The sequence below is a fragment of the Protopterus annectens genome, chromosome 6.part0 (genome assembly GCF_019279795.1).
Source record: "Protopterus annectens isolate FY-2018-M chromosome 6.part0, PAN1.0, whole genome shotgun sequence".
Classification (NCBI taxonomy): Eukaryota; Metazoa; Chordata; order Ceratodontiformes; family Protopteridae; genus Protopterus; species Protopterus annectens.
This window is the reverse complement of record NC_056737.1, coordinates 853,486,502-853,510,496: the sequence shown is the minus strand read 5'-3', so window position 1 is coordinate 853,510,496 and position 23,995 is coordinate 853,486,502. Positions and strand designations below refer to the sequence as shown.

At 44.0% G+C, this 23,995-nt stretch overlaps 1 protein-coding gene across 1 annotated transcript in view; it reads left to right on the top strand.

Moving 5' to 3' along the window:
* The window catches only part of LOC122803905 (serine/threonine-protein kinase MRCK beta-like), a gene marked incomplete in the record, with an annotated part of 2,302,169 nt that overhangs the window by 1,148,588 nt on the left and 1,129,586 nt on the right, over window positions 1-23,995 (top strand).

Genomic DNA, 23,995 nt, shown 5'->3' with positions numbered 1-23,995 from the left:
GTCCTTGAGATCCTGAAGCAAAAGGGCGGATGGTTTCCGCAACCCCCATCTTCGGAGGAGTCCTTGTTCCTGAAAGCTATTGGAATGGACCCATCTACTTCCTGGGTGTCCCCCCTGCTGACAAATTGGTGGCTCTTCTTGCCAGCAGGGCTGGAAAGGAACCCGATACTATGGAATCAGTATCTAATCCTTAGCCCTCCAGTAGACCGACCCTTCTGCAGTAAAGGAGTCTTTGTTGATGACATCACGATTGCTTCTGCCACAAAGAAGGAGCTGGCGGAGCAGAGCTCCACAGTCCATCCCCTGAACATGGAATCTTGTGCGATTGACCATCATGGGAAGCATGTGTTTGCCTCAGCTACCTTTGGACTGAGGGCAGTTATTTACTTGGCATGCTTCATCCGCCTCCAAAGGAACTTGGTCAGTGAATTCACCACTTCCCTTACAGTGTTGTTGCCGGTGGTGGACCTCAAGAAGGTATCTCCCAAGCTTTCTGCTCTGAGGTCCTTTGTTAATTCTTCGATGAGGTTAATTTTCAGTGCTGTGGAAGCTACCTGTCGAGTGGCAGGTATCGACATAGCTATATGGCGGCATGCTTGGTTACGACTAAGCGGGTTTGCGGAACCCTACAAAGCATCTTTTACCAATGCTTCCTTTGATGGGTCCACTTCTTTGGACCCTCTGTGAAGGACACTGACCCATACTGAGCAGGAAGGGAAGACTGTCCACAGTTGGGATCAAGTTTTCTACTCCCCAGAGGTCTTTCTCCAAGACCCAATGAGGAGCTAGGAAGATGTGGTTCTTTTTTCCAGGACACTTCTGATGATTCCTCTTCCAGAGGCAGGAGGAGAGGATTCAATGGCAGACGCCAACCTAGAGGCAGGGTGGGTCCATAAAATCAGGGATCCAGTGAATCTTTCTCTAAGCAGCCCTTTCAGTGCTCCTGAAGAGTTGGCTGACTGCTCTGCCCTGGACGCAGCCAGGGGTCATCTTTTCCTTCACCCACTAGCTTGGACAAACATTACCTCTGATCATTGGGTGTTAAACATCATTTCAAGTGGTTATTTCATTCCCCCTTTTTTTCAACCACCTCCAACACAAAGGTATCTCCCAGATTTTCCACCCTATCACAAGGAGTTGGCCTTCAAGGAAATTCAACAACTTCTTCAAAAATGAGCCATCCAGGAGGTCACAGCAGGACAAAGAGGATCCAGAACTTACTCTCACTTCTTTTTTAGTTCCAGAAAAGACTGGGGACCTGCATCTTATTTTGGACCTCAGCGAGTTGAATCTATTGGTAAAAAAGTCCAAGTTCAAGATGGTCACTGTTCAGTCCATTTTGCCTCTCTTATGCAAGGATGACTGGATGTGCTCAGTGGATCTCCAGGATGCCTACTATCACATCAAGATAGACAGGCCCTCAAGGAGATGCCTTTGCTTCTGAGTAGGGGACAATCATTACCAGTTCAGAGACCTATCCCTTGGACTCACCACATCCCCCCCCCCCCGGGTGTTTACCAAATGTGTAGCAGTGTTAGTGGCTCACCTGCGGCTGCAGGGGTTCCAGGTGTTTACATACCTCGAAGATTGGCTTCTCGCTGCACCCACGAGGCATCAATTGCCACAAGCCATCCAATATGTCCTATTCCTGTCATTTGGGGATTACAGTCAACCTCTCTAAGTCAAATCTGGTCCCTACGCAAAGGTTAGAGTTTATAGGAGTCCAGGTATACTCTGTATCAGAGATTGCAGCATTGCCTCTATGCAGAGTTCAGCTGATCCGAGAGCAGGTCATCCAGATCTTAAGTTTTTCGCATCCTCTGGTCCACTTGATTCTTCGACCCTAGGGTCCGTGTCAATACAGCTTGTTCCTCTAGCAAGGTACCATATGCGAGTTTTACAGTGGACCTTGACTGTTCAGTGGTCTGTTCCGTCTCAACCCACATCCATAAATCTGATGCCTGTGTGCGACAGTTCCTTCTTTGGTGGCTTCAGTCTCAGGATCTCATCTTAGACAGGCCGTTTTCTCTCCCTCCACCCAAGGCCATGGTGACCATGGATGCTTCCCTGGTGGGGTGGGGCATTTCCAGGGGAGAGCTGTTCAAGCCATGTGGTCCCTGTAGTGAGCAAGTTGCACATAAATGTCCTAGAGATGAGAGCAGTCCTACTAACATTGCAAGCCTTTCAGGACTGCTTCCCTATGGGGACAATTGCAATTCATACAGACAACATGGCAGTGGTCTGGTATATCAACAAACAAGGGGGAGCACAGTCTTACCTGTTGTGCAGAGAGGTCATGAGAGTGTCGGAGTGGGCGATATCCTCCAGGTGCTTTCTTCTTGCAATGCAGTGCTTTCTTCTTGCAATGCATATACTCGGGGACTCAACGTTTTGACCGACAAACTCAGCAGAACCATCTTGAATCTTCACAAGTAGTCCCTCAATCCAGTGGTGGAGAAGCAGGTTATTGATCGCTGGGGTCAGCCGTGCTGCGACTTCTTTGCTTCCTCAACCAACAACAAATGCAGCATGTACTTTGCCCTGATCCCCTCACTTGGGGGAGTCACTGAGGGATGCTCTAGTCCAGGATCGGCCTCAGAGTCTCCTCTGTGCTTATTCTTGTGTCCCTCTTATCCACAAAGTTTTGCAGAAAGTGCAATACCTGAGGACATCCCTGATCCTCATTGCCCTTTTCTGGCCTCATCAACCATGATTTCCCCTTCCTCATGTCTCATCTGACGCATCTCCCTTGGATACTGGGTCCACTACAGGATCTGATCTCCCTTCCTTCGGGGCTTCATCTTCCAAATCTTTGGACCCTTTGTTTAACCTCATGGTTTCTCCAATTCCAGTGTTTTTGAAACAGTCCAGGCTAGCTTCCTCCATCAAGAATATTATCCTAGTCTCCCAGAAACCTTCCACCAGAAGGGTTTATAGTAGCGAATGGAAAAGGGTTTCTATCTAGGCTAAGAGCAGAAATCTGTATCCCTTTTCTGCTTCTGTATCGGATATCCTCTTGTTCTTGTCCGCACTTTTTCAGGGAGAGGCATGTTTCTCTACTATTAATTTCCAGTCAGTGGCGATTTCTAATTTACATGAAAACAGTGAGCCTACGTTCTCTTCCAGGCTCTATAAAGCTTTCATGAAAGGCGTTTTCCTTCTAAGACCGCCAGTTAAGGATCCCTCGCCTCCTTGGGATTTAACCTTAGTGCTGCAATCTCTAACTCAGAGTCCATTTGATCCTGCTAGTTTGTGCGATTTTAAATTCGTGTCATGGAAAATGGCCTTCCTGGTAGCCATAACTTCGGCAAAGAGGGTGGCTGAGTTGTAAGCTCTTTGAATTGCTCCTCCATATATGGTCTTTAACAAGGATAGAGTGTCTCTTAGAATGAATCCATCTTTTTTGCCTAAGGTTGCCTCTGAATCTATTAGTTTCATAAATCAGATCAGCTGTTTGTGGCTTTTTCTCCGAATAGACGTGGCATCCCTGTTTCTAAGGTGGTTATTTCTAAATGGATCTCCTGCTGTATTTCTACAGTCTACACCAACAAATGTCTTGAGGTTCTTGGAAAGGTTAGGGCTCATTCTGTTGGGTCCATGGCTACTTCCTCAGCCTTCATGGCCAAACTCTCCATGGAAGATATTTGTGCTGCTACCACTTGGTCTAATTCTCACACCTTTATATCTTATTACAAGCTGGATTTGGTTTCGAGGAACAGGGCTTCCTTTGGTTCCACAGTGCTTCAACATGTCCTTCCTTGAGGCCTCCCAGGGTGTATGGTAGCTGGGGACTCTAATCCTTATGTGAGGAATAATGACACTGATAACATCAGATAAGAGTTCCATAACTTGGCATCTGTGTTATCCTATATCATTATTCCTCACATTTCCCTCCCGCCATCCCCCTTCCTTATTGGATCTTCTGAAGAATTTGGAGTGTTGTGGGTCTAGGACTCTCCTTCCTTTCTGCCTTTTGTGATTAGTGTTACTAGCCTTGTTAGCAAACTTGATCTGTGGGTGAAAGGGCAGCAGAGGATTATGTGAGAGGGAGGAGCTTGAGCCTTGGATCTGTCTATGTTAAAGTTGCTGGCTCAGATCCAGTGTCTGATCCAGGACCCTTCTGTGTGGAATAATGATATAGGATAACACAGATGCCAAGTTATGGAATAATGATATAGGATAACACAGATGCCAAGTTATGGTAAGTACATAACTCTTTTCATTGATTCCCTCCTGTTCTCATTAGTATTATTTAGGTAAGCTTCCAAATTGTTTCTTGAGTGTTTTTCTTGCTTTTTTCCCCATCTGACACGTCCCAGCATCTTTGGCAAATCTTAAGATTTTTTTTAGCCCTTCTGCATAATCTTTGTGCAGTCTATCTCATTCCAGTCTCTGGCAGAAACAAGTGTCTTAAATTTCTTTTTTAGGATTTCCCAGGCTACCATTATATCCCCTGCATGCTGATTGAATTCATCCAACACTTTACTTAAGATTTAATTTGCTGTATCTAGTTCCTAAACCCCTACTTTTTCATAAGGCTTGTGAGAAAATGCTAGTGTCTCAATTCCCATTTTTGGGCTCCTTTCATAAAATTCAGTAGTATCTATGTATGATCCGTTGTAGTTGATGGGTGGGTGTGGACATTATTGATCCCCAGGGAATACTCCATTATAATGTAGAACCAGTCGCATCTTGCCCAATTCTTGTGTTTCTATTCAGAATGAGTGTATTCCCTTTGCACTGGTCTGTCCGCAGTTGCATCCACTATGCCATACATACATCTTTAAGTACTTTTCTAAATTGTCTAGCCTCACTTGATGTGTAGCTTTTCGTGGCCCCACCCGATACATCCCCTCTGTTGTATATCAAGTTCTAGTCATTTCCAGATATTAATATTATTTGGTGGAAGTTTATAATTTTTTATTTATTTATCTATTACATTTGTTTACCGGGTAATGTCTGACTTGGCCAGGAGCTCGGAAAGAAAAGCTCCAAAACAGTAAAATACTAAAGAAGCTGTCACTACTAACAGAGTTAACAATATTAATCATATACAAAACAAATATAATTTCAAATAGTGTGTACAATATATACAGTGAAGCATTAAAGGAGACCATATACAGTGAGGTATTGAGGCAGTACATGTACAGCAGTGTTGTGTATGAACTAATGACCAACAGAGCCGCTGAAAGAAAATGTAAGATATTAACAGTACAGCATAGAGATGAAGGGGAAAAGTGGGAAGGATAGTAGCAGCAGGGGAGTGGCTAGAGTTAGAAGGAGCAGAAATGAGTGATGTAGATAGGGCAGTAGGAAGAATTAGCATGGGGTATGACTGGAGTAAAGCCAGTAATTAGCTAGGTAGTCCTTTGGGAGTTGTTTGAACTCATGATAGTTGTGCTTTTTTGTGATGGGCTGAGAAAGAGTGTTCCAGTATTTGGCAATTTTGTAAGAATAGAGAGATTCACCATGATAGTTGCGGGGAGTTGGGTAACCTTTAACATTAGTTTGTCATAAGATCTAAGATAATGTGTCCTGCTGTTTGTCTTTGTGTAATCATCTCTGTTTTTATCTTGGGTGGGGAGTAAATATTAACCTAGACAAATCTTCTACATTCCCAATAGCCTCTTACCATTATGTACCTCCATGCCACATCAGCTTTATGTTTCTCAAACATAACTGTGTTTCTGACACTAAAATAAATACTCCCCCTTTTCTCTCTTCCCTCCACTTAGCAGAAAATCCTCTGTTTCTACTCTTTTTTTCATTAATGCTTCATGTTCTTTTAAATGTATTTCTTAGATCATAGCAATCTGCATGTTACTTTTAAAGATGTACCCTAATACTTTTTCTTTTTGCTCATTCACCAAGCCAATTACATTCCACAACATTATTTGTAATTTGAAATTAGGTTCTTAGATTGATGCCCTATCTTGTACACTTATTTTTCAAAATCCCTTTCTTCAGCACCACCTCACACCACTCTTATCCTTTCTTTGGAACTCATTGCATGGCTGTCTAACAGCATGCATCCATGGTGTCTGCCTCATCCATAAATCTCACAGCTTATTTTTTTTTTCTAGAGCACTCACCAGTACTTCAGGATTAGATTTCTAAGTATATTAAATCTCAAATTTTTGAACTAACAAACCTATATACAGAACTATGTAAAGCTTTTGTCTATTAATTGCTTCCTTACCTGGAGATTTTTTCTACATCGGTGAGCCTTGCTACACTCCCCCTTATGCTCTGTTTCAACAAAATACTTGTATTCTTTTTCTCTCTTACCATGAAGCCCCTTAATTGTTTTTTGTTTGCCCGGGAGGCAGGCATCCCAAATTGCACTGATATTATGACCATTAACCCTTCCTGATAACCCCCATCACCAATGTACCGTACATTTTCTTTGTTTCTCTGCCTGGTTGACATCTGCAGCTTGTTAAACATGGTATTGAACTACTTTCCTTTTATGTTGCTCCTTGACTGGCAGTTTTATCAGATGATGCTGTGCTGATCTGCCCCTTTGAATCCTGTTGTCCCCCCACTATCGTTCTTAAACTTGCAGAGTTCACACTATTCCTGCCAAAGCACAAGAGCTACAGGGGTTCTTTAGTGAGTAGACCTTTCAGTGAGAGCGATATGTTCTTCTAAGGGTAGTAGGTTTGAGCTTTCGGTTTTTATATCCCACTCTTTGCAAAATACTCTGGCAAAATTTTGAAAGTATAACCAGAGTTTCACCATACTAAATACTAATAGTTGTAGATCTGTACCATATAGTTTAGGTACCCTAACCTATTCAACAAATAACTAAACAATCCCTTTTGTAAACAACATACCTACTAGTGGTAATTTGTGTTTACTGGAGAAACAGTGTCCTTGTGGGAAGAGTCCATATCAGCTCTTTTTCTTCTTTTTACTGTCATGCTCAAAAGTTATCAAAAGCATCTGTTGCTTATTAGCTTAGATTTCCTGCATGTATTCACTCTCTGTAGCTTCTCAGCTACGAGAAGATTGAATGGCTTCTTGTAGTCTGTAAAATGCTGGATTGCTTTTTGTTTCTCCAGCAGCGTTCTTTGACGCATTGCAAAAAGCTTGATTGAGAAAGCCCTTCCTAGCTTCTGTGGTTTTTGTCTTTGACCTTTTAGGTTGAGCATCTTCATTTTTTGAGATGGCCTCCCATGTGGTCTTGATTTATATGTTGGTTAGAGCAGCATCAGTCTACAGATGGAAGATGTAGTACTGCTGGTGCAACTGTTTATGCTTCACTCGATTCCATCTGCAATGAGAGATGGCCAGAGGAAAAGTAGTTTTGTGTTTTGCGTCATTGCCAGAGAGCAATTGTGAGCTACATAAGTCCTTGTTTGGTCTGTTTTTAACTTTTGTCCCCCTTTTTCCATGACTTAAGCAGTACTTGATCCTTTTGCTTGAAGGTTTGAAACTTGACCACCATTGGTCTCGGGTGTGGGTGTGTGTGTGGGGGGGGTCTATTTAACAATTCTGGCAAGTAAATGGTGTAGGCTTTTCACTGTATATCAGTCCATTTGCTTAAGGATTCTGCTTAAAAATTCAACCCTTCAGCTTTTTCCCAGGGAAGCAGTAAATTTTAATTTCATACTTCGAGCTCCTTTATTTCGACTCCTTTTGCGCTACTAGTTCTAGGAGTCTTCCCTTCAGATCTGTGTTTTTTACTTTTGTAGAAGTGAGATGTCATCCACATGGCTGTAGAGTATGTCTTGTATACCTTTGATTTTCTACACCTCCAAAGTCCAGATGAGTTTTAACACTTCTGCATACATTTTATTGATTTTTTTCTTCTATAGGTATCATATTCCTAGAATCCCACCCTGCCCCTGATCTTGGAAATCAACCACGAGGTTGTCAAAATTTCTTTCCTTCTGCATTGTCATTCCCTTTGTTTTCTTTTTTTTTTTCTTTCATCTTTGCATATATTATTTTTCTTGTAAGTGTTTCTCTTTTTAATGAGTGCTTAATGTTTCTTCCCCTTGATTTTCTGTCATTTTAGCAGCAGTTTGTGCAGTTTTCCACTTCCAGCTTCGTGAGCACTCCTCAATGACTTAATAGCATACTCAGTATCAGAAGTCCTAACAGTTTTCTTTTTGTAGTTGCTCAAGCTTCATTCATAAGCACTGTTGTTTTTAGAGTGTTGTCACCCCTTGCAAACTTGTAATGATCTACCTGCACTGATGGCATGTAGGGATAAAGCTATGACTGCAGCCCAGGTGATTGGAGATTAGTTGATGACATGGACACTTAATGGTGTGGGCAGGAAGGATAGGCATTCCCATTGTGGGGTGCACATACAGTGCACATGGTGTGATCTCCCTGGAGGGGACTGGAGAAACAACAGAATGGTGGTTCCTGTGGGTGGGTAGACACATCCTGCTGATGTCAGCCTTTTGTGAAAGTGAGGAGTGGTTCAACACTGAAGCCCATTGCACATTCCTGTCATGGGTGGTTGCTGGATGGACTCATTGGGGAATAGGCCTTAATGCAGAACAGAAAAAAAAGAACCATTCCTGGTAGTTGCCTTAACAATGGTCCCTCATCTCATGGTTGACAGGAAGAGAAAATAAATGGGCTGGTCAGGAGACAGCAGTGGCAAAGAGGTGCAAAAAAAAAGAAACTTGTTCTTGACATCTAAATTTTTGTTTCCATCAAACTATCTTTGCTGTCAGTTAGTGTAAGAGCCTTAGAATTATGATTCATAAAGTATGTGTAAAAGAACAAATATCAATGCTAGTCTCATCCCTCGTAGCAGAATTTTGTACTAGTAACTGTCATTAGATCAAACCATTGTTACATCAGGTATTCACAATTTACTTTGCGCATGAGTATGTGTGTAGTTTGTGTGTAAAGTATTCTTTGCCATGGTTTTCCCCATTGTTTTATTTTATAACGTCTTCCACTTCTCTCAATCATTATTGGCCTTTATCATGTCAAGTATGGTCTTGAGTTACCAAGGTAAATAAATACATTTGGAGCTCCTCCTCAAATCCTAGAACCTTTTTCTTTTTCCTATATATAGGAATGTATAATATTCCCAAGAACCCTCTAACATCCTATCAATTCTTTAGTCCTTTCTAGGCCTTCCTTACTTTACATTTCACTATTAACCCTTCTTTTTATTGCCTGTGTTGCAGAGCAAGGCCCTCTGAGTTTCAGAGGAATTCTTAAGGATGACAGTTGTAAGTGTTACCTTGCAGAATTCATGTTTTGAGAGACCTGTAGGAGTTGCCTTATCAAATTAATTTGTTCCTAAAAAATCTTATTAAATTCTCCTTTGCTTTTCTTGTCTCAGCTTTGCTTAGTACCTCCTATTAAGTTGTCCTTCTGATTACTTTGTGTATGTGTCTTTTGATATTTTTGGCTTGTATTACTGCTGTTTCATAACTTGTCTCCTATTATCACTGGCTTTGGTTCCTTCCTTTTGTTCTCACCAATTTGCTTCTGCTTAATCTTCTCTTGGTATTCCTAGCCTTTTTGATAGAATTTCACAATTTGGTGTACTGAAAGACTGATGCTTTAAGTAATAAAGTGGGAGTTTCTGTTGTCTCTGTTCTGATCTGTTCATACTACCAGTGTTTTGCTTTTAACAACTGTGCTTCATAATCTGATACTACTGTTGGCTGATTATTAGAAAATGTTTCCCATTGAGATGTTGCTGTGTAATATAGATCTTGGGTAACCAAGAACAACAGCCAGAACTGACTAAGTGAAATGTATGTACATCTTAGCTTTCCAGGATGTAATGAATATAATTTTTAACAGAATAGATTACAATTTAAATTACAAAAAAGAAAATTACATACGACTTATTTGGACCAAACAACTTTTTCTGATTGAAATATAAGGTTTCAGTTTCCAGTGAGCACCATCATGCTTTGCTAAAATGCCATAATTCCCTCATTAACTTCTTGACCTCAACCAGGTAATTTCCCACAGGTATGTAAACCTTAGCTAAAGTGATGCTGATGACTCTACTCTGATTTGCTCAGCCACATCTCCAGTAGAGTTATGGTCAGCTACCCAGACCACCTTTAATACAATAGAAAACTGGCTTTCTGAACATCGTCTGATCCTAAATCCCAAAAAAACTAAAATGCTGTTATTTTCACCAACACGTAGGTCTACCGCTTTCACCTTTACCATAAAATCAAATGATGGCACAATAATCTCCCCTGACCCATCTACAAAACTATTAGGTGTCATCATAGACAATAATCTCAAATTTGACCTACATGTTAACCAAACTATCAAAACCATCAATAAAAAAATAGGGTCACTTTACAGAATAAAAGCCTTCCTAACCCCTCTAGCTAAAATTGCCATAGCTTGCTCTCACCTTCTTTCAACCCTTCTGTATGCATCCCCTCTACTCTCGAATTTGAACAAGACTGTCCTTAACAAACTCTCAATTTGCTACAACCACATTGCCAGGTTTGCCACTGGGCTGCCTTTTAGGACACATCATTGCATCAATCTAAATCTGCTTGGTTGGCTTGAACTACCTAGCCTAATCCAGTATAACCAACTGATTATGGCCTATAAAATCCTCTATAATCCGGACAATACTCCTGCACTTAAAAATATTATCACCCCCTATAACAATTTTAGACCGCTTCGATCCTCTAACAAACTACTAATTCAGACTAGCAAAATTAATGACACAGCCGGTGATTCTCTCTTTGCAAACTCTGTAAGTAGATCCTGGAACTCACTTCCAGCTGATATTACCTTACTTTCCACCTTAGGTCAATTTAAAACTAGACTCAAACAACATTTGTCACTTAACTGGCTATGTCAATGTATCAAGCCTGGCTAACTCGAATGTGTAAAAATCTGTTAACCAGTTTACTGTGTAATTTAATTTAATCCTGATTTATGCTCAGGTCTAACTTTAACCTGTGGAACTTGTTTAACTTGCTTACTTATGTAATCTCTGTAAATTTGTAATATGTAATGCTGGTATTATGTAATGCTGTATCTGCTTACCCTTGGAGCTTTTCTCCCCAGGCCTCCGCTGAAAATGGACATGCATCCAGTCGGACTATCCCGGTCAACAAATGTAAAATAAATAAAATAAAAAATAAATGTTTTATTTAAACTAAGATCCTTGTGTAACATCCGTGTTGTACTTTTATCTGCCAGCAGTTCTGTGTATATTGGTAAAAGTGTAGCCAAAAGCCATATAACCCCTTATTCTGGCCTAGATGTCACTGGAAAAGTATTCCTTTTGATACCCACATTTCAGTAGTTTTGAATGTACTTTTACTTATCTGAAGTACTACTGCATTAGACCTAGTTTTTTGTCGTCATTCATTCTGTCTTAGCCAGATTTGTTAATCCATATGCATTCCACTGTGGCAAATTTAGGTCTTTGGTCATGACTTATTTCCATCCTAAAACCCCTCAGAGATATCTCCTTTTTATATGGCCTTGGGTACCTCCATGCATCCTGTCTCCCCCCCCCCCTCCTGTGTGTAGCATGGTCAGGTCACATCTTTGCATATTATAGGCTCATAGGTAGGTACTAGGCTAGGGCCTATATAAGCCTAGCCAAAAAGGTACGCTGGCTTTCGCCACCCAAGAAAATTATTTTCCTGTGCCCCTATCAAGCAGAGCCATAGAGGTAATCCCCGGGATGAATTTCCTATTTCCCATCCAATCATCATGGTTTTTCTTGAAGAGTGCTAATGAGAAGCTTTGTTTGATATAGATAGGTAGTTTGTTCCAGAGTATGGGAAATCTCTGGGACGGGAATCTATCCCTTCAGCTTGTTCTGTTTAGTGTGGTGACAAGGTTTAGGTCCCTAGAGCATGTAGTTCGGAGGGATTGGGATTTCTTTAAGTGGAGCATGTCCAGCAGCTCTGGGTTTGACATAGCTTTGTATGTTAGGCAGAGATCGCCTCTGATATGCGATGGAGTAAAGCTGGAGTTTTTTGAGACAATCTGCATAGGGCATCTGTTGGAGGCCGCTAATCCTCTTTTTGAGGTATTTCTGCGGCCTTTCCAGTTGTTGTAGATGTCTTGTGAGGTACATACCAAAAGGGGAGTTGTACTCTATAATGGGTCTAATGAGTGATAAGCTGAAGGGAACAATTTCCTCTTTTTTCCTGGATGAGAAACATTTTGTGATGAGGTGTGCCACGTAGAAGGATTTCCTGACTACTGTGGCAATGTGATTGTCAAAGGAGAGACTACTGTCTACCTGTGTCCCAAGGTCTCTTATCACACTTTCAGTGTTAGACTACCACCTATGTGGTAACTCATGGGTACAGAGTTTTTACCAAAGGGGATGACAGTGCACTTTTTGGCATTGAGCTTGAGGCCATGGCTTTGACACCAGGCATCTGTCTCAGTGAGGCCCTTTTGTAGGATGTCCACATTGTTAGGAGTTTCTATTATGGATCCTAGTTTGCAGTCATCTGCGAACTTAGTTAGCCAAAGACCTTCTGTGTTAGCCTGTACTTCAGAAAAGTGGATACCAAACAGGAGAGGACCCAGGACTGAACCCTGTGGTACTCCACTTGTCACTGGTCTGAAGTCAGATTTGGAGCTTTATAGGAAAGGCTCACACAGACTCTGCTACACTTTGCTGTGAGGGAAAGGTTGGTTTGCTTTTTGTTTGTTGTATTAAATATTAGTTTATTGCCTTTTTATATTTTGAGTGCTATGATTTGATGTTATGTGATCCTATCTCGCCTACATTCTGACTGATGGGTTCGGAGCCGATCCCTCGGCTCCGACTCGGCACGCTTATGCCAAAGAGCGAAGTCTCTTATTGGCTGAGCTTACTATATCCCAGGATGCACCACTACCAGTCCCCCAGATCTCGTTTGCCGCTAACAAGTGAAGACGTGGTCTCGAGCTGGCTGAGCTAAGTAGTGATTAATTTCACTAGTTTTTCTGTCAGGAATTTCTTTTTTTCTTCAACAGAAGCTGTTTTAACAGCTATTCTTGTGTTTAGAGTGAGTTTGGTGAAATTTACTTGGTAAATTCTTGTGTTGTGAGTGTTGACTAGGAGTACCTCTTGTGTGGAAAGGCCTTTCCCGGTCTTTTTGATTGTAGGTGACTTCTGTTTTGTTTAGGGATCTCGGATCCTTTATACTGTTGATAGTTTCTCTTTCTTGTAAAGAAGGACAAAGAAGAGAGAATTTCTTTCTAATTATAGTGTTTGTACTGTGTTTTGGGCTTTAATTCACCGGAATGTCTCAGGTACCTAGGCCTCCAGGCTTTAAAAAGTGCACCAAGTGCAACTTTAAAATGTCTATCACAGATGACCACTCTCTCTGTGTTTATTGTTTGGGTGCAAAACATTTGCAGGAGTCCTGCAGCGTGTGTCACGCTTTTTCCTCAAGGGTCCTCCAAGAGAGGAAAAATAAGCTCATATTGAAAGGCATTATAAAACCCTCCTTTGAAGAAGCTTTAGCATCCTCTCCTTCTCCTGCTAAAAAGAAAAGGGCGTCGGCTCCAACCAGTCCGTCGGATCCGACCACCAAAAGACATAGGCAGGCCTCTCCTTCGGCTCCAAGGACTTCGGAGCCGAGGTCGGAATGGTCTGCCTCGATGCCACCAGTCTCGACTCCTCTGGCTTCGGAGCCGATGGCTGGGGCATCGAGAGGCGGGTCATCTTCATCGGCTCCACTGGTTTCGGAGCCCATGAAGGTTGTCCGCTCAGACACTTCCTCCTCGGCGCCGAAGCCCTCCTCGGCACCGATGGAAACTAGTTTGGGTATTCCTTCGGCGCCGATAGTCATCGAGTCGCCTCGGAGCCGGTTCCCTAGCCCCTTGGGGCCGTTGGAGAGGCCATCTCGAACCCGTTCAGTATCCTCTAGGTCATCGAGGATGTCAGATTCGGACATAGACAGGGTGCTCCAAAGACTGTTCCAGTCCCCAGTCTTTCAAAAATTTGTTTCGGCTCCGACCCAGTTGGCTTCGGAGCCGACAGCCCATGCCCATGTCATTGCCATTCCTCCTCCGACTGCTTTGGCTCCGTGAGCAGGTGCTGTCGGAGCCGGTAGAGGTCTTAGGGTCGGCTCCGACCCTTACTCCAACCCGCCTTCGGGTCCGAGTTTGGTACACGGACTTCTTCGGCTGGACCTGGGGTGATGTTTGGGACCTATGCTGTTGGTTCCGAGCCTCCCTCTCGGTGCTTGGCTGCGGGACTTCCGTCTGCTGTCATGGCTCGGGACCGGACACTCCCAGGATTCTGGGGTCCGGCTTTCAGAGCTATGAGGAGTGCCTTGGCCAAGTCTTCTTGACCATCTCTCCGGCTTTACCGGCACCTTCCCTGGGCGTGGAGACTGGGTCTTTGGCAGTTCCCTGTCCTTAGGCAGCGGAGCCCTGGGCCTGAGGTAACCCCATTGGGGTTCCCCTCCTCCTGAGGGTTCTTGAGTTGTCTTCAGAGGAGCCCCAAGGAAGAGATCGTGCAAGAGGAAGCACGTGGACTCCCCCGAGTCTATTACATCGGACACTGATCTTGATGATGCGGAGGGGTCCCCGAAGTCGTCCTCGGATGATGTCTCATTTGCAGACATCTTAGAGATCCTCAAACAACGAGGCGGCTGGATATCCAAACCCCCCTCTGCTGATGAGTCAGTGCTTCTCAAGGCCTTTGGGGCTCAGCCCTCCGCCTCTTGGGTGTCTCCGCCCTTCGACGAGCTCCTAGATTTAGTTTGTCGGAGGGCGTGGGAACATCCAGATACCGTGGAACCAGTCCCTTCTTGTCCTAACAAATTTTTGTCTGCCCCACCCGAGAAGGAGTTCCTGACTAAAGGCGTGGCTGTAGATGCCATGGTGGTGGCATCTGCTACACAACAGGACGTGGCAGAGGCTTCAACGTCCGTCCATCCTCCTAATAAGGAGTCTAGGAGCATGGACCGGTACGGGAAGCGTACCCTGACTTCAGCGGCCTTTACTTTAAGGTCCCTGAATTATTTGGCACATTTTACTAGGCTTCAGAGGGATCTGGTCAAGGAGCTGTCAGATTCCCTCTCAGGTAACCTACCTGAGCAGCTAGCCCAGTCGGTTAGCTCTCAGTTGGCTATCCTTGCTTCAATTTCTAACTCGTCCATGAGGCTCATTTCATATGCGGCCGAAGGGGCGGGTAGAGCGGCAGGCACAGGCGTGGCTCTACGGAGACAAGCCTGGCTCCGTTTGTGTCATTTTGCGGAGGCCTTCAAGTCTTCCTTCGCCGACGCTCCCTTTGATGGGTCCTCTTTGTTTGGACCTAAGGTTAAAGACACTCTTACCCGCTGTGAGCAAGAAGGAAAAACTTTATCTGCCGTAGGTGCACGTTATTCCACTCCTTTTCGGCCTTATCCCAAGGCTAAAGGAGGAGGGAAGATGTGGTTCCGCAAATCACGTAAGTTTTTCCATCAACAGCAGGAAGATTCCCCTTCCAGAGGCAGAGGACGGGGAAATTTTTCTGGGAGACGCCGTCCCAGAGGCGGCAGAGGGCCCCGCAATTCTGGAGACCGCGAGTCCTTTCGTGGCTCTTCAGCCTCCCACACGTCATGAGGGATTGCCCAGCTGTGCCGCTCCGGAGCCAGTCGGGTGCCGTTTTGCCAAACACCTAAAAGCCTGGGAGTCAATCACTCAGGACAGATGGGTGCTTCGGATTATTGCCGGTGGTTACACCATTCCCTTCACACACTCACCCCCACCGTCCAAAAAAATCCCGGACCCACCACCCAGTCAAAGGGAAATTGCAGCCGCAGAAGCGTTAAAGCTGCTAGAAAAAGGAGTCATCCAACCGGTCCCCACAGACCAGATCGGATCCGGAAATTACTCAAGGTTCTTTTTAGTGCCAAAAAAGACAGGGGACCTGAGACCAATATTGGATCTCAGCAGACTAAACCAATCCGTCACGAAATCCAAATTCCGAATGGTCACGTTACAATCCATTCTCCCATTATTGGAGAAGGATGTTTGGATGTGCTCCATAGATCTCAAGGACGCCTATTATCACATACCGATACATCGGGCGTCCAGGAAGTATCTGCGCTTCAGCCTGGGAGACAGTCATTTCCAATTTTGTGCTCTGCCCTTTGGTCTCACCACAGCCCCCAGGGTGTTCACCAAATGTTTGGCAGTAGTAACTGCTCACTTGAGGAGTCTTGGATTCCAAGTGTTTCCCTATCTGGACGACTGGCTCCTGACTGCCACCACCAGTCATCTACTAATGGACAACCTCAAAGCCACCTTTTCCCTGGGTGCTACCCTGGGAATTACATTCAATTGGTCAAAGTCTGTCTTGCTGCCCTCTCAGCGCATAAGGTTCATAGGAGCAGAGATAGACTCAAAATTGATGCGTTTTCTTCCTACGAAAGGATCCAAACTTTACAAGGCCAAGTTCAAGCCCTGCTTTCAAGATCCAAGGCCCCAGCCAGGATGGTCCTGCAACTTTTAGGTTCGATGTCTGCCACGGTTCTTCTAGTTCCTCTGGCAAGATTGCACATGAGGATTCTTCAGTGGCTATTATCGACTCAATGGTCATTTCAGGATCTTCCCCTCAATCACCCCATTATGATTACAGAAACGTGCAAACGGGACCTTCGCTGGTGGCTTCAGACATCCAATCTAAATCAGGGAAGTCCTTTTGTTATTCCCCCTCCAGTGGTCACCCTGATGACAGATGCCTCCCAGACAGGGTGGGGGGGGGGGGCATTGTCTGGGCAGGTTAGTTCAGGGTTCCTGGCTTCCAGGCAAAGCTTTCTCCACATCAATGTATTGGAGATGAGGGCTGTACTTCTGTCCCTACAGGCCTTACACAAGTTTCTCCCTCAGGGCATCATCGCCATCCACACAGACAACATGTCGGTGGTCTGGTATCTAAACAAACAAGGAGGGGGACCAGATCTTACCCCCTTTGCAGAGAGGCCATGAGGGTGTGGGAATGGGCTGTAGCTACCAGCCGTTTCTTGGTAGCGACCCACATTCCGGGGAAATCAAATACATTGGCAGACAGATTAAGCAGGACAATTCTCTCTCCTCACGAGTGGTCCCTGAACGAAACAGTAGCAGCTCAGGTTTTCAGAAGATGGGGGACGCCGTGCTGCGACCTGTTTGCAACACCACAAAATACAAAGTGCAAAAGGTTCTTCACCTTGACTCCACATCAGGGGGAAGCAGCTATGGATGCTCTAGCACAACCTTGGCCAACAGGGCTACTTTATGCCTTTCCTCCGATTCCACTTCTCCCCAAAGTCATACAGAAAGCTTCTCATTTGGGGTCCACAATGATACTAATTGCTCCGCACTGGCCTCGTCAGGTATGGTTTCCCTACCTGAAGAAACATGCGGTGGACGATCCGTGGGTTTTAGATCTAACCCCGGATCTGCTAATTCATCAGTCGGGGCGACAACACCAGTCCCTTCACACTTTGAAGTTGACAACTTGGCTCCTCCAATTCCGACCTTAGTCAGAAATCACACCTTAGACCCGGAGGTTATTCACATTTTATCTTCGGCCCACAAACCCACCACTAAGAAATTGTACCTCAGTAAGTGGAAGAGGTTTGCTATCTGGGCTCAACTCAGGGGCTTAGACCCTATCACTGCCCCGATCCCAGAGGTTTTGAAATTTTTAACATCCTTGTTTAATCAAGGATCTTCAGTATCTACTATTAAAGTCCAACTGGCAGCTATCTCTAAATTTCACGAATCCATGGATCCACCGTTGATGAGCAGCAGATTATGCAAAACTTTCATTAAAGGTGCGGGGCTGTTAAGACCCCCAGTTTTTCATCCTGCGCCTCCGTGGGATCTTGATTTGGTGCTTCGTGCATTAACATCTTCCCCTTTCGAACCGGCTGCTACATGTGAGTTAAAATATCTGTCTTGGAAAACTGCCTTCTTAATTGCAATTACCTCTGCAAGAAGAGTTTCAGAGCTTCAAGCCCTATCTATCAAACCACCGTACTTGATTTTTCACAAGGATAGAGTATCACTTAGGCCTAACCCATCTTTTGTCCCAAAGGTCTGTTCTAATCTCGGTCTCCAACAATCTCTAGAGCTACCAGTTTTCTTTCCAAAATTCTCCAATGAAGCAGAATACACTCTCCATAAATTGGATGTTCACAGGCAATTGCGCTTCTATCTAGACAGGACTCAGCAAATTAAGTAAATCAGACCAGTTGTTTGTGTCCTTCTCAGACAATAAATTGGGTAAAACCATCACAAAAGCTACTATCTCCAAATGGATTAGAGATTGTATAACTCAGGCTTATTCCTCTTCAAATAAGCAACTTACAACATCTATCAAAGCCCACTCTACCAGAGCTATGGCTACTTCTATAGCCTTTCATTCCAAGCTTGCTATTTCTGAGATTTGTGCTGCGGCTACTTGGTCCAATCCGCACACTTTCATTTCCCACTATAAATTGGATGTGGCATCTAAAGGGCGAGCATCATTTGGTTCCACGGTACTCAGGAGTGTTTTCCAGTGAGCCACCCAGGATTCAGGTGCTAGGGACGCTGTCCCATCAGTCAGAATGTAGGCGAGATAGGATCACATAACATCTTTTAGTTATGTACTCACCATAACTTCAGATGTTTGGGATCCATCGACTACATTCCTAATACCCACCCTCCTTTCCCGGGCCTTGGAGATCAGAAGAGATTGAACGGTTTTGAGTTCTACTGTTTTATCTTGTTTCTTCTGACGATGTTGTATAAGCAGTGCTTGCATGTGTGCATGTATGCGGACAAACTAGATCTGGGGGACTGGTAGTGGTGCATCCTGGGATATAGTAAGCTCAGCCAATAAGAGACTTCGCTCTTTGGCATAAGCGTGCCGAGTCGGAGCCGAGGGATCGGCTCCGAACTCATCAGTCAGAATGTAGGCGAGATGGATCCCAAACATCTGAAGTTATGGTGAGTACATAACTAAAAGTTTTCTTTGCCTTGTGTTTTGCTTGTGTTCTGCTTTTAACTGTATATTAAAACTTCAAAAGACACAACAGCTCTGTCTCTTGTGAGTCAGGCAGAAATTATAACTGATCAATTAAGGACTCATACATAATATAGAAGAGGCCACTTAAGGTTAATCATTTGTGAATTGAGGGGGTGGAGCTAGGAACTAAACCTTCTATTTAAGGGGTAAACTAAAACATTTCAGAGCTTTATTGGAAAGGCTCACCCAGACTCTGCTACACTTTGCTGTGAGGGAAAGGTTGGTTTGCTTTTTATTTGTTGTATTTTGTATTAGTTTATTGCCTTTTTATATTTTGAGTGCTGTGATTTGTTTTCTTTACCTTGTGTTTTGCTTGTGTTCTGCTTTTAATTGCATATTAAAACTTCAAATGACACAACAGCTCTGTCTCTTGTAAGTCAGGTAGAAATTTTTCCCCACCCTGTCACTGTCGTGTTCTTAAATACCACTTTCTTTCTAGTTGCCTGCCTGTTTTGTTAATTTGACCATATAGCTCACTTCCTCTCTGCTTTCACTGGCTTGTCTCTTCAATCAGTTGGGGATAATAGTAAATCTTGCCAAGTTTTCCTTGACCCCATCCCAGCAGCTGGAATTCATAGGCACTCAGACACTACCTCAGAGATTGCAGCTCTTCCCTTCTGCCACATGCTTCTTATTTGGTCTTGTGTACAGTCTCTTCTGGAGCAAACTTGTCCTCCAGTGTCACTTATTCTAAAGGCTCTAGGTTCTATGGCAGCAACCTTTTATCTTGTCCTGATGGCCAGGTATTACATGAGAGTTCTACAGTGGACCCTGGTGATTCAGTGGTCTGTTATCTCTCATCCTCAGTCAGTCCCTGTACGGCTCACTTCAGTATGTCGAAGACATCTGTAGTGGTGGATGCACTCTCCAGACCTCCTAGCAGGCAGGTCCTTTTCTCCTCCAGTTCCCACGGCCGCTATTACCACAGACACTTCCCTCATGGGGGGGCATTTCCAGGGGAAGACTGTCCAAGGGATGTGGTCCCACTCAGAGACCAAACTGCACATAAATGTTCTGGAGATGAGAGCAGTCCTCCTTTCATGCAAGCCTTTCAGGACTGCCTTCTTCTGGGAATAAAAGCAGTATACACAGACAACATGGCTGTTGTGTGGTACATAAAAAGCAAGGGGGCACATGTTCTTATCTGCTTTGTCGTGAGGCCATGAGGGTTTGGGAGTGGGCGATGTCCTTGGGGTGCTTTCTACTTGCAACACATATTCCTGGAGCATCCAACGTGCTGGTGAACAAGCTGAGCAGGGCTATTCTGACACCTCACGAGTGGTCCCCGAGTCCTCTAGTGGCGAGGCAGATCTTCCATCGGTGGGACCAAACGAGCTGCGATCTGTTTGCTTTCTTCCTCAACCACAAATGCAGCAGCTACTTTGCCCTGATCCCCACAGTGGTGGCTCCCCCAGGGAAGCTGTGACTCACCATTGCCCTCCGGGTCTCCTTTATGTCTTTCCTCCATTACCATTGATTCCGAGGGATCTTCAGAAAGCAAGACACCTCAGGACACAGTTGATCTTCATTGCCCCCTTTTGGCCTCGGCAGGTGTGGTTCCCTCTTCTACAGTCTCATCTAAGGCACCCCCCCCCCCGGGTGCTCGATCTGGTTCCAGATCTGATATCTCACCCGTCAATCCTTCCGCTCTCGAATCTGTGGACCCTTCAGCTGATAGCTTGTTTTTTCCACTTCCAGTGATTCTTGCTAAGTCCAGGCATGCCTCCCCTGTAAAGGACATTATCCTTGCTTCTCAAAAGTCTTCTACCAAGAGGGTTTACAGAAGTAAGTGGAAAAGATTCTCTATTTGGGCTAAAGGTTGGAATCTGGATCCATTTTCACCACCTATTTCTGACACCCTTCTTTTCCTGGCTTTCCTTTTTCAGCAGGGTGCTAGTTTTTGTACGATTAAAGTCCATATGGCAGCTGTTTCTAATTTTCACCTTGATGATGCACCTACATTCTCTTCTCGCCTCTGCCTTCTTGAAAGGTGTCTTTTTGTTGCGTCTTCTGGTCAAGGACCCTTCTCCACCGTGGGATCTTACTCTAGTGCTGCAATATCTAACTAGACCCCCTTTTGAGCCTGCTGCATCCTGTGACCTTAAATTTCTTTCTTTGAAGACTGCTTTTTTGGTGGCGATAATTTCAGCGAAGAGTATCAGAATTGCAGGCTCTTACCATTAAACCTCCTTATTTGATAGAGTAACCTTGAGACCCAATCCTTCATTTATGCCAAAAGTGACCACTGAAGCAAATCTCAATCCAACTTCCTGTGTTCTTTCCTAATTACACTAACAAGGGGGAATACATCTTGCATACCTTAGATTTCATCAACAGCTTCATTTTTATGTGCACAGAACTAAGTCCTTTCATCTCTCAGACCAGTTGTTTGTGGCCTTTTCAGTCAACAGGAAGGGCCGAGGTGTTTCAAAAATTATCATTTCCCATTGGATCTCCCAGTGCATTTCTTTCATCTCCTCCTCATGTGGTTCTCATTTGCCTGGACCAGTTAAGGCTCATTTTACCAGGTCAGTGGCTACATCAGCTACCTTTTTAGCTTGTATGTTCTTGGATGACATTTATGCAGCTGCAACTTCATCTTCTCCTCATACCTTTATTTCTCATTACAAACCTGACCTAGTTTCTAGGGGAAGGGCTTCCTTTGGCTCCACTGTTCTTCAGCATGTCCTTCTATGAGGCCACCCAAGAATGTTGGGTAGCTGGGGACGCTGACCCATACGTGATGAATGGTGACTAGAATAGCATCAGATTAATAGTTATGTACTTACCATAACTTGGTATCTATGTTATCCATAGTCACTATTCATCACAGTCCCACAGATTTTTAGTGGGTGTTGTCTGGTGGGAGGTCTTTTCTGTCTGTTTACTTTCTCCAGGGCAAACTTGATCTGAGGGGTTAGAGGGCAGCAGAGCATTATGGGAGGGGAGGAGCTTAAGCTACGCTGTTGTCTGTGTGTGCCAGCTCATTTCTGATGTTGAATCCTAGACCCATACGTGATTATGGTATCTACGGATAACACACATACTGCATTATAATAAGTGCGTAACTATTATCCTCAAACAAAGGAGAATATATGCTACATACCCTGCATGTTCATAGACAGCTCAGATTCTTTGTACACCGAACCAAGGATATCTGGCAGTTAGATTAACTGTTCATATCCTTTTCTAAAACAAAATTGGGTAAAAGCATCTCGAAAGTCACACTTTCCAATTGGCTGTCGGAATGCATTTCTTTTATAATAAACTGGGCTTTACCCTCGTATACCAAACCAAAAGCTCATTCTACAAAAACAGTGGCTACTTCTATGGCATTCTTAAAGACAGTTATAATTGATGACATCTGTGCAACAGCAACATGATCCAGTCTTCATACTTTTGTATCTCATTACAAATTTACATAAAGTCCAGATCACATTCTTTCTTCAGTTCCATTATTCTCAGGAATGTCCTTTCTTGATTCCAACCCAGTGTTGTTTAGCTTGGGAATCTGTCCCAAAATTTGAATCTGACGAAAGTGGACAACATTCCTCCGTTCCCCTTCCAGTATTGTCACTGACAACTTCTAGCAAGCAGACAAACCTCATCTAAGACCCTGTCTATAAAAATTTTCTTTTTGGTACATTACTTTTGGTATTAATATGGCCCCAGACCTTAACACCTAGAGATTTTTTAGTCATAGGCTGGACATAATATTTAGGGATGTATCCGTAAACTCAATCTGGGATACGTTGGTGGAGAGGAGGGAATTTTGGCTAGGGAAGGAGTCTGACCCTCAGATCCACAGCTTTAGAAAAAGATGCCGAGGTCGGGTCCATTTGGATCGGATAACTCAAAGGTTGAACTGGATGAAAATGAGAGAACACGGATCTGTCGTTATGGTAAGTACTTCATTTTCCAGTGACAAAATAAACTGTTTCCAAGTGGCTAACGTGTTGCATTAGCTTCTGCTGTAAGACCTGTTGCAGGGCCTTCCAGGTGAAAGTCCTGCTCCATTCTGCATGGTATACTTTACCTACCCCTACCTGAAAGTGTTTAGTCCCCAGGCCATTTTAGAAGCAGTCACCTTTTTGTCAGTTTGCACCTGCTCAAAACACAACAATGTCTGGATTTGTGTATGGTACCCTGAAGGACATCCTTCATGTCTCTTTCAAGCAACAAACCAACTACCCCACCTAGATTGGACATGTTTGGGAATCTTTCTTGTAGTTTTTGTCTGCAGTGGTGACCTATGACTTGCATGCTATGGTTGTGTAGATAATTTACCATAGTTTTAAATTGATTGAATGGGGTCATGGTTGCAGTCCTGTTCCTGCCCTCCCCTCCCCATTCCTTCCCCTGTACTTCAGTCAGACCATGAGGTGCTGGGATGGGTTCACATGTGCCCTTTTCCCCATGAACACCTTCAACCTTAATCTGCTCCTCTCTTTGATTAGATTCTGCAAGAAGGACTTGAATACTCTGTCGTACTGCATCCCAGCAGTAAGCTGTACTTGCAGTCACTGAAGTAGGTGTTGCTGTGCCTTGCTTGGGTGGCAAGAAGAAGGCAAAAATGACATGGTCAGACACCACAGATGTGCCAGATACATGAGGGCATCAGTCAGGCACGGAAGAAGGGTGCTGAACTCTGAAAGTCGGGCAGGATGTTGGGCACAGCCAGCATCAAAGATCCCTGTAGGTTTAAGACTACAGCAATGACCACACTTGAGCATCTGCAATCCTGGTGACTTGGCTACACAGACAGACTTTTATAAATTTGATCCTTAAAATAAGGTTATGTGTAAAACTGATTTAGGGAACTATTCCATCTCTGGTATGTAGATTAATGATAGAGAAATTCTAGATAGTCTTACCATACTGCCAACAAGCTCTTTGCAATCCATTTCTCCAACCACAGTACCCTGCCTTCTCATTTGCCCACCATGGAAAACAAAAAATTTCAACATTAAAATATTTTTGCATTGAGGGCCTCCTCCTTTGTCTCTAAATGTACTAATT